This window comes from Dromiciops gliroides, chromosome 6 (genome assembly GCF_019393635.1).
Source record: "Dromiciops gliroides isolate mDroGli1 chromosome 6, mDroGli1.pri, whole genome shotgun sequence".
In the NCBI taxonomy this organism is placed as follows: Eukaryota; Metazoa; Chordata; class Mammalia; order Microbiotheria; family Microbiotheriidae; genus Dromiciops; species Dromiciops gliroides.
The window spans coordinates 166,915,580-166,927,407 of record NC_057866.1 but is presented as its reverse complement, the minus strand read 5'-3'; the positions used below and the strand labels follow the sequence as shown (position 1 = coordinate 166,927,407).

Here is an 11,828-nt window from a genome sequence, read left to right as displayed (position 1 = left end):
CAAGATTCAATTCAAGTCTTTCTGACTTCATGTCCCATGCTCTATCCATTGTGCTGCTTAGCTGCCTAGGCTCTACTTTATACATTCAATCTTATTTGGTCCTCAAAACAAACCTATTATATGAGTACTATAGATATTATTATTTCTGCTATAGAGATTTAAAAACAAAATAGGTTCAGATTGATTAGATGACTTTTTTTAAAAATTTTGATAGAAACTATTTATTAATAGACAAGGCAGCCAGTGAAGATGTTTACTTCCTCTTGAACACACCCACAGTGCAACCCCTGAGGCCTGTAGTCTTGGTTTGCTGGCCCCAGACTTGGAGACCCCAGAAGTGCCAAAGTCTATGATGGGCCCAAATCTTTTTCAGTCGCTCCAGATCCTCACGAAGCTTATTGTCCAGACCATTGGCCAGAACCTGGCTATATTTTCCATCCTTTACATCCTTCTGCCTGTTAAGGAGCCAGTCTGGAATCATGTATTGTGGGGGATTCTGCATGATGGTGATCACATGCTCCACCTCATCTTCAGTGAGCTCACCAACCTTCTTGGTGCTGTCAATGTCTGCCCAGTACTACATGGGTATATCTTCGACCCACGCCCTTGATGGCTGGCTGTGAAGGCAAAAGCTATTTTCTGCCATCCATCAATGTTGGTGTGGAGCACTCTCAAAGTGTGCTGGAACTTCTCGGGGATTACTAGAGACATGGCTGCAACGGTGGCATGAAAGCCTTCTCTGGAAGAGCTAGATGACTTTTCTAAGGTCACACAGCTAGTGAAAGTCAGAGGTAGAATATAAAAACACAACTCTTCCTAATTCCAAGTCCAGCATACCTTCTGCCTCTGAAGGAAAAAAAGCACATAGTCTTCTGAGATTTCAGAAAAGCATCTAAGTCTTTCATGCTATGCTTACAAAAAAAGAGTTATGGGGAGAGGTGTGCAGGTAAGTTTGTAATAACTAGCTTTTTGAAAATGCTCAATACACACACTTTTACTCTCTAGTTCCATTGCTAACATTTTCTCCATCACTTTCTGGACAATCAACAAAACAATAAATTCCTGCTTTGTAGCACTTTCTTGTTTCTGGAGTGTAAGTGCTCACAATGAAAACCTAATGATCAGTTTCTGCTAACCTGCTAGAGCTGGCTCCAGCACATTGCTAGGTATAGGCTGGTACAGTTAGAAGACTTTGGTATTAGTTAAGTGACTAGGTACGTCTAAAGTTGTCATTAATGGATGATGTCAGCTTAGAAGAAGGTTTCTAGTGGAATGTTCCAGCTGTCTCTCCTTTACCCTGTACTAATCAACATCTTGATTAATTAATTGGAGAATGGACACAGATACTCATTAAAACTGTAGGAGACACAAATTAGGAGCAATAGATAAGATTTTGGATGACAGAACAAGGGTCTAGAAATATCTCAGCAGGCAGAAGGATGGGCTAAAAAGAACAAAACCAAACTGAATAGTCATAAATATAAATTTCTGTGTCAGTTCAAAAATCAAATACACAATATGGGATTTGGGAGCCATGTCTAGACAACCATTCTTTTGAATAAAAAAATTGTAAAAGTTAGGAGGAAGTGATCAGCAAGATGACATAGTGGTTTGCTTTAGATTTCCCCAATCTAGAAACCTGCAGAAACATTTTAAGCAATACATATGTGCCAGATAAGAGAACAATTAAAGGTGAATTCACAAGCTAAATGATAGAAACTCTACATGATTTAAAAACAAATCCCTTGGAGAATTTTGAGAAATAAACATTGGAGAAATAAAATATTCTACCTTCTAAATGGTGTCCTCATCCTAATCTCATGCCATTCACAGGGCACAGTCAACTTTGTAGAGTTGTGCTTCAGACTCCAAGTGTGGGGATCACTTCCAATTCCCCACCATAGCAGTTGATTCAGTTTAAACTCCCTTCTTAACTCATAAGAAGTAGTAGACACTAATTCTACCCAGGTACTCTAAGGAAAGCAAAAACAACTGGAGGAGGCAGTGGAAGCAGGCAGAAAATGTGACAACACTGAGGGGAAAGGGCATCTCTACCTGAGGGAAAGGATGCTGGGAACTCACCTTGTGTTAGCCCTCTTTCTGTGACTTTACTGTGATTAGAAAACTGGCCAGTCCAACCACATCTCTCAACAGAAAAAGACTGAGGATGATGCTTGGGGATCTTTCCAGCGAAGAAGGGAGAGATGGCAAAGGATGAGAAGATAAATCAAACTCCTGAAATACAATAGAAGGATTAAAAAATCAAAACCTGAACAGTGAAAGGACTCCTAAGGAGATAAACCAAGAGACTCATAAAGACAGATAGGAAATTAGGAAAAACTTCAAAGAGAGGCCAAAACACAACACAAGTGTTATATACTCTGAAGGAACATAAATCAAACATTTATCTTTAGGACTAGAAAATGCGGACGTAGAACACGAAAATATAAAATATGAAGAAAATTTGACAGAAGAGAAGCTAAATGCAGCAACTTTCAAAAGAACACATTAATTCCATGGAAGCCAAAGTAATTAACCTTGAAGACGAGTTGTGCAGAGATAGCTTAAGGATTATGGATCTCCCAGAAGAACATGATTAATAAAAATATGTATATCACATTGCAAGAAATTATACAGGAAAATTTCTTAAAACTCTTAAATACAGATAAGAAAAAACTGATTGATTAATTCTACAGACCATGGCCGGAGAACAACCCTGCACTCAAGACTTAGAGACATACTGTGGATACATGTCATTATTTCTATAACAAGCAACACAGTTTTTAAGTAGCAAAGAGAAAGGTCACCATCTATGAAAGAATACTCCAAGATACGAGCAGCCCAGGAATACTCTGGTAGTCACAAGAATTCAAAGGAAAAAATGGAATACTTTATTCCAAAAAGCAAAGGAGATCAAACTCTAATCCAAAACAACATATCCTGAAAATTTTAGCTTAATAATTAACAAAAAAAAAAAGAGTTAGACCTTCAATAAAAGTCAAACAAACTCAGAATTGAGACAATATGCAGTTGGCAAACACTTCCAACAACAGAAACACAAAAAAAGTAAATTAGTTCAATTTTCAAGAAAAGACCAAGTAATGAAATAAATTATCTCATGTTAACTAGGATTATTTTTTTAAAAGAAATAACTAAAGGACAAAAGAAAGAATAAATAAGAATTGTCAAAGGACAAAAAGGACCTAAAGGAACCTAAAGACCTAAAGATTTAGGGGAAATGTAAAGAATTTGCACAAGGCAAGGAAAAAGAGTTGAATTAATATTCCATAGAGTCAATTCTGTTTTTACTTACATGTAAATCCATATCTTTTGTTGGAAGGATAAGTCTTTGGGAAGTTACACAAATGAGCATAGAGAAGTTGGTGACATACCTCATACAAACACACTTAGGTAAGAGATGATTAAGGCAGCTAGGTGGCACAATGGATGGAACACTGGCCCTGGATTCAGGAGGAAGGACCTGAATTCAAAACTAGCCTCAGACACTTGATACTTACTAGCTATGTGACCCTGGGCAAGTCGCTTAACCCTCACTGCCCAGTAAAATAAATAAACAGGGGGCAGCTAGGTGGGGCAGCGAATAAAGCACTGACCCTGGATTCAGGAGGACCTGGGTTCAAATCCAGCCTCAGACACTTGACACTTACTAGCTGTGTGACCTTGGGCAAGTCACTTAACCCTCATTGCCCTGCAAAAAATAAAAACTTTAAAAAAATAAGTAAATAAACAAACAAATAAGTAAATAATGAATGAATGAATAAATAGTTAAATAAATGAATGAATGAATAGATCAATCAATAGATAAATAAATAGACAAATAAATAGATAAATGAATAGATAAATAAGCAGAAAAATAAATCAATAAATGGATGAATAAATAGATAAATAAATAAATATAAAAGAGATGATTAAAAAGGAAAATTAATATCCTTAGTCCCTCAAGAATAGTAGGAGATGAAGTAATGAAGATGAGGGATAATAAGGACAGGGGAAGTAGAAATTCAGTCTCATCCTAGAAGGGAAAAGAAAAGAGTTCTACTACAGAAAATTTCCATGGAATAATGGGGGAGTGGAGAATGATCACAGAAAGGGTAGGGGGTAGGACTGGACATCATGATGTAGACCCAGAATCATTCCTGGAACATAGAACAACATGCGTTCAATGTTACTTAATTCACAAATTGATATTCCTAAGTGTGGGGTACAGCAGATTTTTTGAGGAGGATGGTAAGACCTATGGATTCAATGACATAGAAATGGTATAAAAGATTAAATTCAAATTCAGTTTTCCAGAGAACTTCTTGAGGGACATGAGAGAACAAAGAAGTTTAAAAAAGACATAGGTCCTGACCTTATGGAACTCATTTGTTGCCTTAAATTCAGATATCCTCCTGTCCCAATTCCCTAAGGTTATCTCAGGAGCAGCTAGGTGGCACAGTGGACGGAGCACTGGCCCTGGAGTCAGGAGGACCTGAGTTCAAAAGTGATCTCAGACACTTACTAGTTGTATGACCCTGGGTAAGTCATTTAATCCCAATTGCTTCCAACATCTGGGGCCATCTCCAGTCATCCTGATATATATCTTGTCACTGGACCCAGATGTCTCTGGAGGAGAGAGTGAGGTTGGTGACCTTGCACAGCCCTGCTTCATTTAAATCCAATTCAGTGCAAGTCATGGTCCTCTTTGAGAAGGAAGGACAAACAACAGCAACAATGTTATCTTAACAGAAGATGTCCAAACAGTTGAAAAATCCCTTTCATTATAAATCATGCCTCTGTGCCAGGCTCAAGATATGTTTCATAAACTCTTCATCTATTTTCTCCTCTCCAGGTGATCTGTAGTATACTCATACTCCAATACACTCAGTATACTCTATAGTGGAGATGTCAAAATTCATGGCCAGGGAACAAGCAACCAGGCTAGCACAGACTAACATGCAATTGGAAAATGTTTATCAAAATAAATCAAAATGCAATGTAGATAATGTTCATTTAATTTGTGGTTTTCCAGGTCAGTGTGTGGCATCCATTTCTATTTGAATTGGACATCGTTGCTTTTATCCTATGTTATAGAGGCAGTTACACAGCACAGTAAATAGGGTCTGTAATCAAGAAGACCTAAGCTGAAATCCAGCTTCAGACACTTCCTGGCTGTGTGATCTGGGGCAAGTCGCTGACCCTTTGTCTACCTTAGTTGTCTCAACAATAAAATGGGGCAATATACTGATCTTACAAGGTTGTTGTTAGGATCAAATAAATATTTTGTTTTTGGTTTTTTTTTAGTGAGGCAATTGGGGTTAACTGACTTGCCCAGGGTCACACAGCTAGTAAGTGTTAAGTGTCTGAGGCCAGATTTGAACTCAGGTACTCCTGATTCCAAGGCCAGTGCTCTATCCACTGCACCACCTAGCTGCTCCAAGATAATATTTGTAAAGTACTTAGCTGATTGCCTAGTATGTAACATATGCTTCCACCCTGCTCCACCCCATCCCACCTCACTCTTTCCATGGTGATATTGCTTATGTCCTTTGGTTAATCTTCAAACAAATATTGTCCACCAAACCCCCAATATCTTAAACCTTTGTAATTCCTGGATATCCTTAGAGGAATATATTTTTCGGATATTTTCCATTTACATATGAGTAAGTTGTTGTTTGGTCTTCATTTTCAAAGAGGGCAATGATATCAGGAGGTGATATCATGGCTTGCTCTGAATTGGATTTAAGTGAGGGAGGGCTGTCCAAGGTTACCAACCTCACTCTCTCTCCCAGAGCCATCTGGGTCCAGTGGCATGATTTATATCAGGACAACTGGAGATGGCCCTGGATGTTTAAGGCAATTGGGGTTAAATGACTTATCCAGGGTCTCACGGCTAAGTAAGTGTCTGAGGTGACATTTGAACTCAGTTCCTCCCAACTTGAAAGCCAGTGCTCTATTCATTGTGCCATCTAGCTGCCCTATTGGTAAATAGTTAAGTCCTCAGAACCAGATTTCTTGTTGAAAATGGGGATGATAATAATACTTGCACCACCTACCTCAAGATTGTTGTGAAAGAAGCATTTAGAAAACTTTAACATTCTATATAAACGTAAAGTGTCTTGTTACTATTTATGATGTTCCTCTGCCACCATTTCCCCTTTCATCTATTCTGTTTTTTTTTAATAAGATATAGAGTGTCCCAAAAGTCACAGTACATTCTTAATCTTTAATATCTTAAGCCACTGGATTTGGCAACTTAATAGCTTAAGCTATTAAAGTTATTAAAGGAAAAAAAAAATCTTAATATGCACCAAGACTTTTGGGACACCCAGTATCAACCCTCCCAAAGACATATTTAATTATGAATCTTATCTCATCAAGTCTCAGTATTATATCAAATTTATCTTTCTGTCAGGGCCTCTAGTTCACCTCACTTTTTTAAAACTCATTCGATGTTCATTTATATATAAATATTTGAGACCTGCCATGTTATTGTTACATATATGGAGGTAAAATTAATAACCGAATATCCCAATGAAGACATGCTACAGGCACATGGAGATCTAGAACCGGAACTCAATTGGGAATACTCCACCAAAGATAACACTATGGTGTTCATTTGAGTATGAGTGACAGTTTAAGGCCAAAAAGAAAAGGAGATGAATTTTCTGGTTGGGGTGACTGCATAAGGAGTTGGGCTAGGGTCCTTTCCTTCTGTTGTCCCATGAAAGTGGAGTCTACTTGGCTGAATTCTCGGCCTCCAGCCTTGCTTGCTTTCTTGGATCTTCTCTGACTCAGAGATGAGCTAATTAGCATCAAGGTCTGGTTGTTTAGCCTTTAAATTCTCCCTCTTCCTTTCTCTTCCCCCATTCTCCTTTTCTTCTTTCTCTCTTCTTCTCTCCCTCCCTTTCTGTCTCTCCTCCTTCTCTCCTCATTTCTCTCCCCACCTCCTCTCTCCTGTTTCTCCCTCTTCCTTTCTCTTCCCCCATTCTCCTTTTCTTCTTTCTCTCTTCTTCTCTCCCTCCCTTTCTGTCTCTCCTCCTTCTCTCCTCATTTCTCTCCCCACCTCCTCTCTCCTGTTTCTCCCTCTCTCTTTCTCTTTCTTTCTCTTCCTCCCTTAGGAGTTGAGAAATCCACTTGTTCTTGTGTCCAGGAATAACATATTGATTGCAGTTTATTTTAATCTTCTCTACCTAAGTAAGTGTGTGCCTCATATGTTTAGGATTCTATTTTCATTATACAGGAACAATTTGATATATTAATATATTTATTACTAAACTAAGAATTTCCCTATAATTTATATGCTGATGAACTCCATGAAATATTTCCCTTTAAAACAGGGCTTCCTAATTTGGGGGCTGTGAGTTTTAAAAAATATATTCTGATAATTATTCAATATAATTCATTTACTTTGTAACTCTATGAAAAGCTTTGATTTTCTTTTATACATTTCAAAACAATTTTCTAAGAAGGGATCCAAAGGCTTCACCAGACTGCCCAAGGAGGATCATGACACACAAAAAGGTTAAGAATTGTACAGCTACTTCCTGGGGTTCTGCTCTGCAGGTATGGCCAAAGCCTAAATCAACCCCAAGATTCCCAATTCTCCAACAGACTCAGAGGCTGGGAGTGAGTAAAGAGGAGGACCAATAATTAAATCTTGGGATTGGCCATAGAGATAGGGTAGAAAATGAGAAATTAACAAAGGAGACACAAAGAGCAGTCAGGGAGTTAAAAAGAAAGGGTGACACACTGTCACCGGGACCCTGGAAGGAAAACATCTGGGTTAAAATGAAGTGCGTCAAGCCACCCAAAGCTACAAAGAAGGCTAAAGGAAAATGATGCCTCTGGATTTAACGATTCTGGGCTTGCTCCTCGGTGATCCCGTTCCCTGTAGGAGTGAGAAAGAGGTTCTTAGGATGGAGACCAGTCTGTGAGTCAGGCTTGCTGCACCAAGTCGTGACAGAAGGAGAAGTAGCCAACCTCCCAGGGACTGGCTCATAAAGGAACAGGAAGTAGCAAAGCAGCTAAGGTTCTGGACCCATTCAGCGTGATCCAAAACATATGAATTGCCAGGCAGGTGGCCTGCCCTTCTCCATTGGGAGAGAGAAGTGGAAGAAAAATGAACTGATTTTTAAATTGTTTTTTGATGTGCCAAAACCCAGGAGCAAGCGAGCCCCGGTTCGCCAGAAGAGGTCTGACTAAGCTACCACCAGGGATGATGTGGTGGTGAGCAGACCCCCCTGGGTAAGGCGGGAATGTTCCACTATCAGGCTGTGCTTTATGAGCAGGAGACTGGGGAAATGAGCTCTGATATCAGTGAATAAAAAGGAAGCCCTATCACTGTTGCTAGGATAGCTCATCCATCTCTCTAGGACTAAGCCAGAAGAGTTCCTGTTATGCTCATGATAGAATATGACAGCATGCATTTATTATGCACCTTCCACATTCAAATCCCTGTACTATGAGCTTAGGAGGATAGGTAGGCTATATAAGACCCCATAGTGGTAGACTTGACTTCCAGAGAAATAGGAGTTTGAAGGATGCCTTCCAACACGATAGCTATGGACAAATGATTTCACTGTAATTTGCCTCAGTTTCCTCATCTATAAAATGGACATGATACAACTCCCTTTGGGACCTAGTTCTAGTGTGGATCAGAAATTTTTACAATCTCTGACTTCCTTCAAGATTTAGCTCAAATGCCACCTTCTGCAGGAGACCTTTCCTTGTTCCCCCAGGTTCTAGAACCTTCCTCTCTAAGGTTACCTTATATAAGCTTCATGAGGAAAGGGAGACTTTTGGTCTTTTCTTTGGCATTGCCAGTTCTTAGCAGAGTGCCTGGCATTCTGATTGATTCAATGAGGTAATGAATCTAGTATTCTATAACCCTTCAGGCTAATTTGATAATATTATTATTATTATATTAATATTATCATAAGGAATGGTTACTTCTTTCAGAGAGCTCACAGGAGAGGAAGGGGATAAGATGTCAGCACAGATAGCAATAACACTCAATGTCATATAAGTTGGTGAGAGCAGTAAGGTACAATGGAAAGAAGTCTGAATGTGGGCCTACCTTCAAATCCTGTTTTGGTGACCTACTGTTTGTAAATGGGCAAACTACCTATCCTCCCTGGGCCTTAGTTTCTTCATCTGCAAAAGAAGGGATTGGACTACATGGTCTCAAAGATTACTTCTGGTTCTAGATTTATGATTTTAAGACCTTGTGAGTTGTATTGTTGGCATTAAGTCGTTTCAGTCATGTCTGATTCTTCATGACCCCATCTGGGGTTTCCTGGGTTTTCTCGGGGTTCTCTGTGTCTTTGACACACTGGAATAGTTTGCCATTTCCTTCTCCAGTTTATTTCACAGATGAGAAAACTGAGACAAACAGGGTTAAGTGACTTGCCCAAAGTCACACAGTTAGTAAATGTCTGAGGTCAGATTTGAAATCAAGAAGATGAGTATTGCTGACTCCAGGCCCAGCACTCTATCCACTGTACCACCTAGCTGTCCATGAAGTATATCAGAGAGGTATAAAACAAAGTACCATGTAAGGTCTGAGAGTGATGAGTGGGGAAATCCAGAAAAGCTTCCTGCTTTGAATGTTAAGCGTGATTGAAGAATCTAGTCAAGGCGGAAAAAGGAAAAAGGGGGCAGAGCATTCATCTGGGGCTGTGCTCCAGGAAAACTTGAAGTATTAGGAGCTCAGGAGAATCAGGAAACATTTAGATAAATTCTACTGGATCTTGAGGGCTGATACACTGTGGTGAGAGGTGCCCAACCAATGAGAGAGTGGAGAGCAAAACAAAAGGTCACTGAAGCACCCTCTAAAAGTCCATCCTCATAGAAAACTAAATGGATGAAGAATAGATGGTGTCCAATTTATGGGATCCAGTTGAATGACCAGTCCATTGAGTTAGTCTATCAGTACATATATCTTGGACAGGCCCTGCAGAGGGCTAAGGAGCTAGACTGAGAATTGGACAAGAAGAAGAAGAAAATGGACTAGATTACACTTTGAAAATTATGGAGCACTTTCAACAATCTTGAGCTATACCCTGATACAAAACTCCATCTTTTTAACACCAGTATTCTGCTGATCCTGTGCGTCTGCCAGACTCCCTCTATCCCACGACTTACTCCTTCACTCCGTCTCAGCCATACATACACGCCAGACTTCACCATTATCCAAAAGAGTTCCATTCTTTAATTAAAACCTATGGCATCCCTCTATTTCATGATAACCTCCTATCATTCCCTCTCTTCCTATGCCTCACCCTTCCTAAACTCATTCTTGCCTTTGATTGAGACTTCTAACCCCTCTCCAATTCCTCCCTAATTACTTTCTCAAACCATTATGCCTGCTTTGACTTCCCTTCTTTCCCTCACTAGCCATGACCCTACACTGTCATCAACTTTCAAATTCCTCCCACCCTTGTCTTCTTGCTCCTCAGACCTTGCTATCCTTAGGTCTGGGTTGCTGCCAAATTTTGCCTCCTCTGCTCCTACTGGTGTACCACTGAACAAACCTGGAGGAAGTCTCACAATAATGTTGATTGGGTACATTATAAAGGCATGTTATACAAATGCAACTGGGCTCCCACTGCAGCAAGGCAATTCTTTTTATTATTCTCTTACTGAATCCCTATCTTACTCTTAACAAAAGATTTTCCAAACCATTTTTTTTGTGTTGTCTCTTCAAAGCCTTCCACATCTTCCCCAACCCTCCTCTTTTTCAGATGAGGACTTTGACTCTTACTTTACTGAGAAAATTTTTGTTATTAGATGTGAGGTTTGCCTCTTCCCATTCTCTTAATCTCAAAACCCTTCAATCTCATCTCCTATCTTCCTTTCCCATAGTCTTTGACAAAAGGGTGGTCCTTGTCCAGTCCAAAAGAAACACATTCACTGGATCCTATCCCCTCCTGTCTTTTTTTTTGGCAGGACAATGAGGGTTAAGTGACTTGCCCAGGGTCACACAGCTAGTAAGTGGCAAGTGTCTGAGGCCAGATTTGAACTCGGGTCCTCCTGAATCCAGGGCTGGTGCTTTGTCCACTGTGCCACCTAGCTGCCCCCTATCTCCTGCATTTGACACAGATAACCACACTTTCCTCCTGGATACTCTCACCTTGCTTGGCTTTTGTGGCTCTACTCTCTCCTGGTTCTTCTCCTACCTGTTTAACAACTCTTCATTCTCCTTTGCTAGAATATTAGCTACATACCAGCCCTAACTGTAGGTGCTCACTAAGCCCCTCTATTAACCCCACCCCTCTGCTCTTCTTCTTCTACATTCCCTCCCTTGGTAACTTCATTAGCTCCCATGGGTGTAATTTTCATATTTTCCCTCATTAACTTCTAGAGCTATATATCTGGCCCCAGTCTTCCCTGATTTTCAGTTATGTATCACCGATTGCCAATTAGACATTTCAAATTGGATGTTCTGGAGACATCTCAAACTTAACATGTATAAAACATGGCTTATCTTTCCTCCTAAACCCACTGCTTCTCCACTCCTCCTTATTTCTATGAAAGGTAATACCATTTTTCTTGCATACCAGCATCATAACTTTGGTTATCTTTGACTCTTCTTTCTCCGGTATCCCAATGTCCAGTTGTCAAATCTTGCCATTTCTACATGTGTTGCATCTCTCAGGCAGTTACCATTTATTTCCACTCACAAGGTTAACACCTTAATTCAAGCCCTCATCAACTCTTACCTGTACTTCACTGATCTCCCAGCTTTAAGCAGAAAGAGTCTCACTTCAGTCTATCTCCACACTACTGCCAAAGTGTCTTTCTTTGGATATAGATCTGGCCACGTC

The 11,828-nt window shown here is 39.9% G+C and overlaps 1 pseudogene; it reads right to left on the bottom strand.

The window, feature by feature from the left end:
* Window positions 1-212: 212 nt before the first annotated feature.
* LOC122731515 overlaps window positions 213-11,828 on the bottom strand; it is a 37,548-nt pseudogene continuing 25,932 nt past the window's right edge.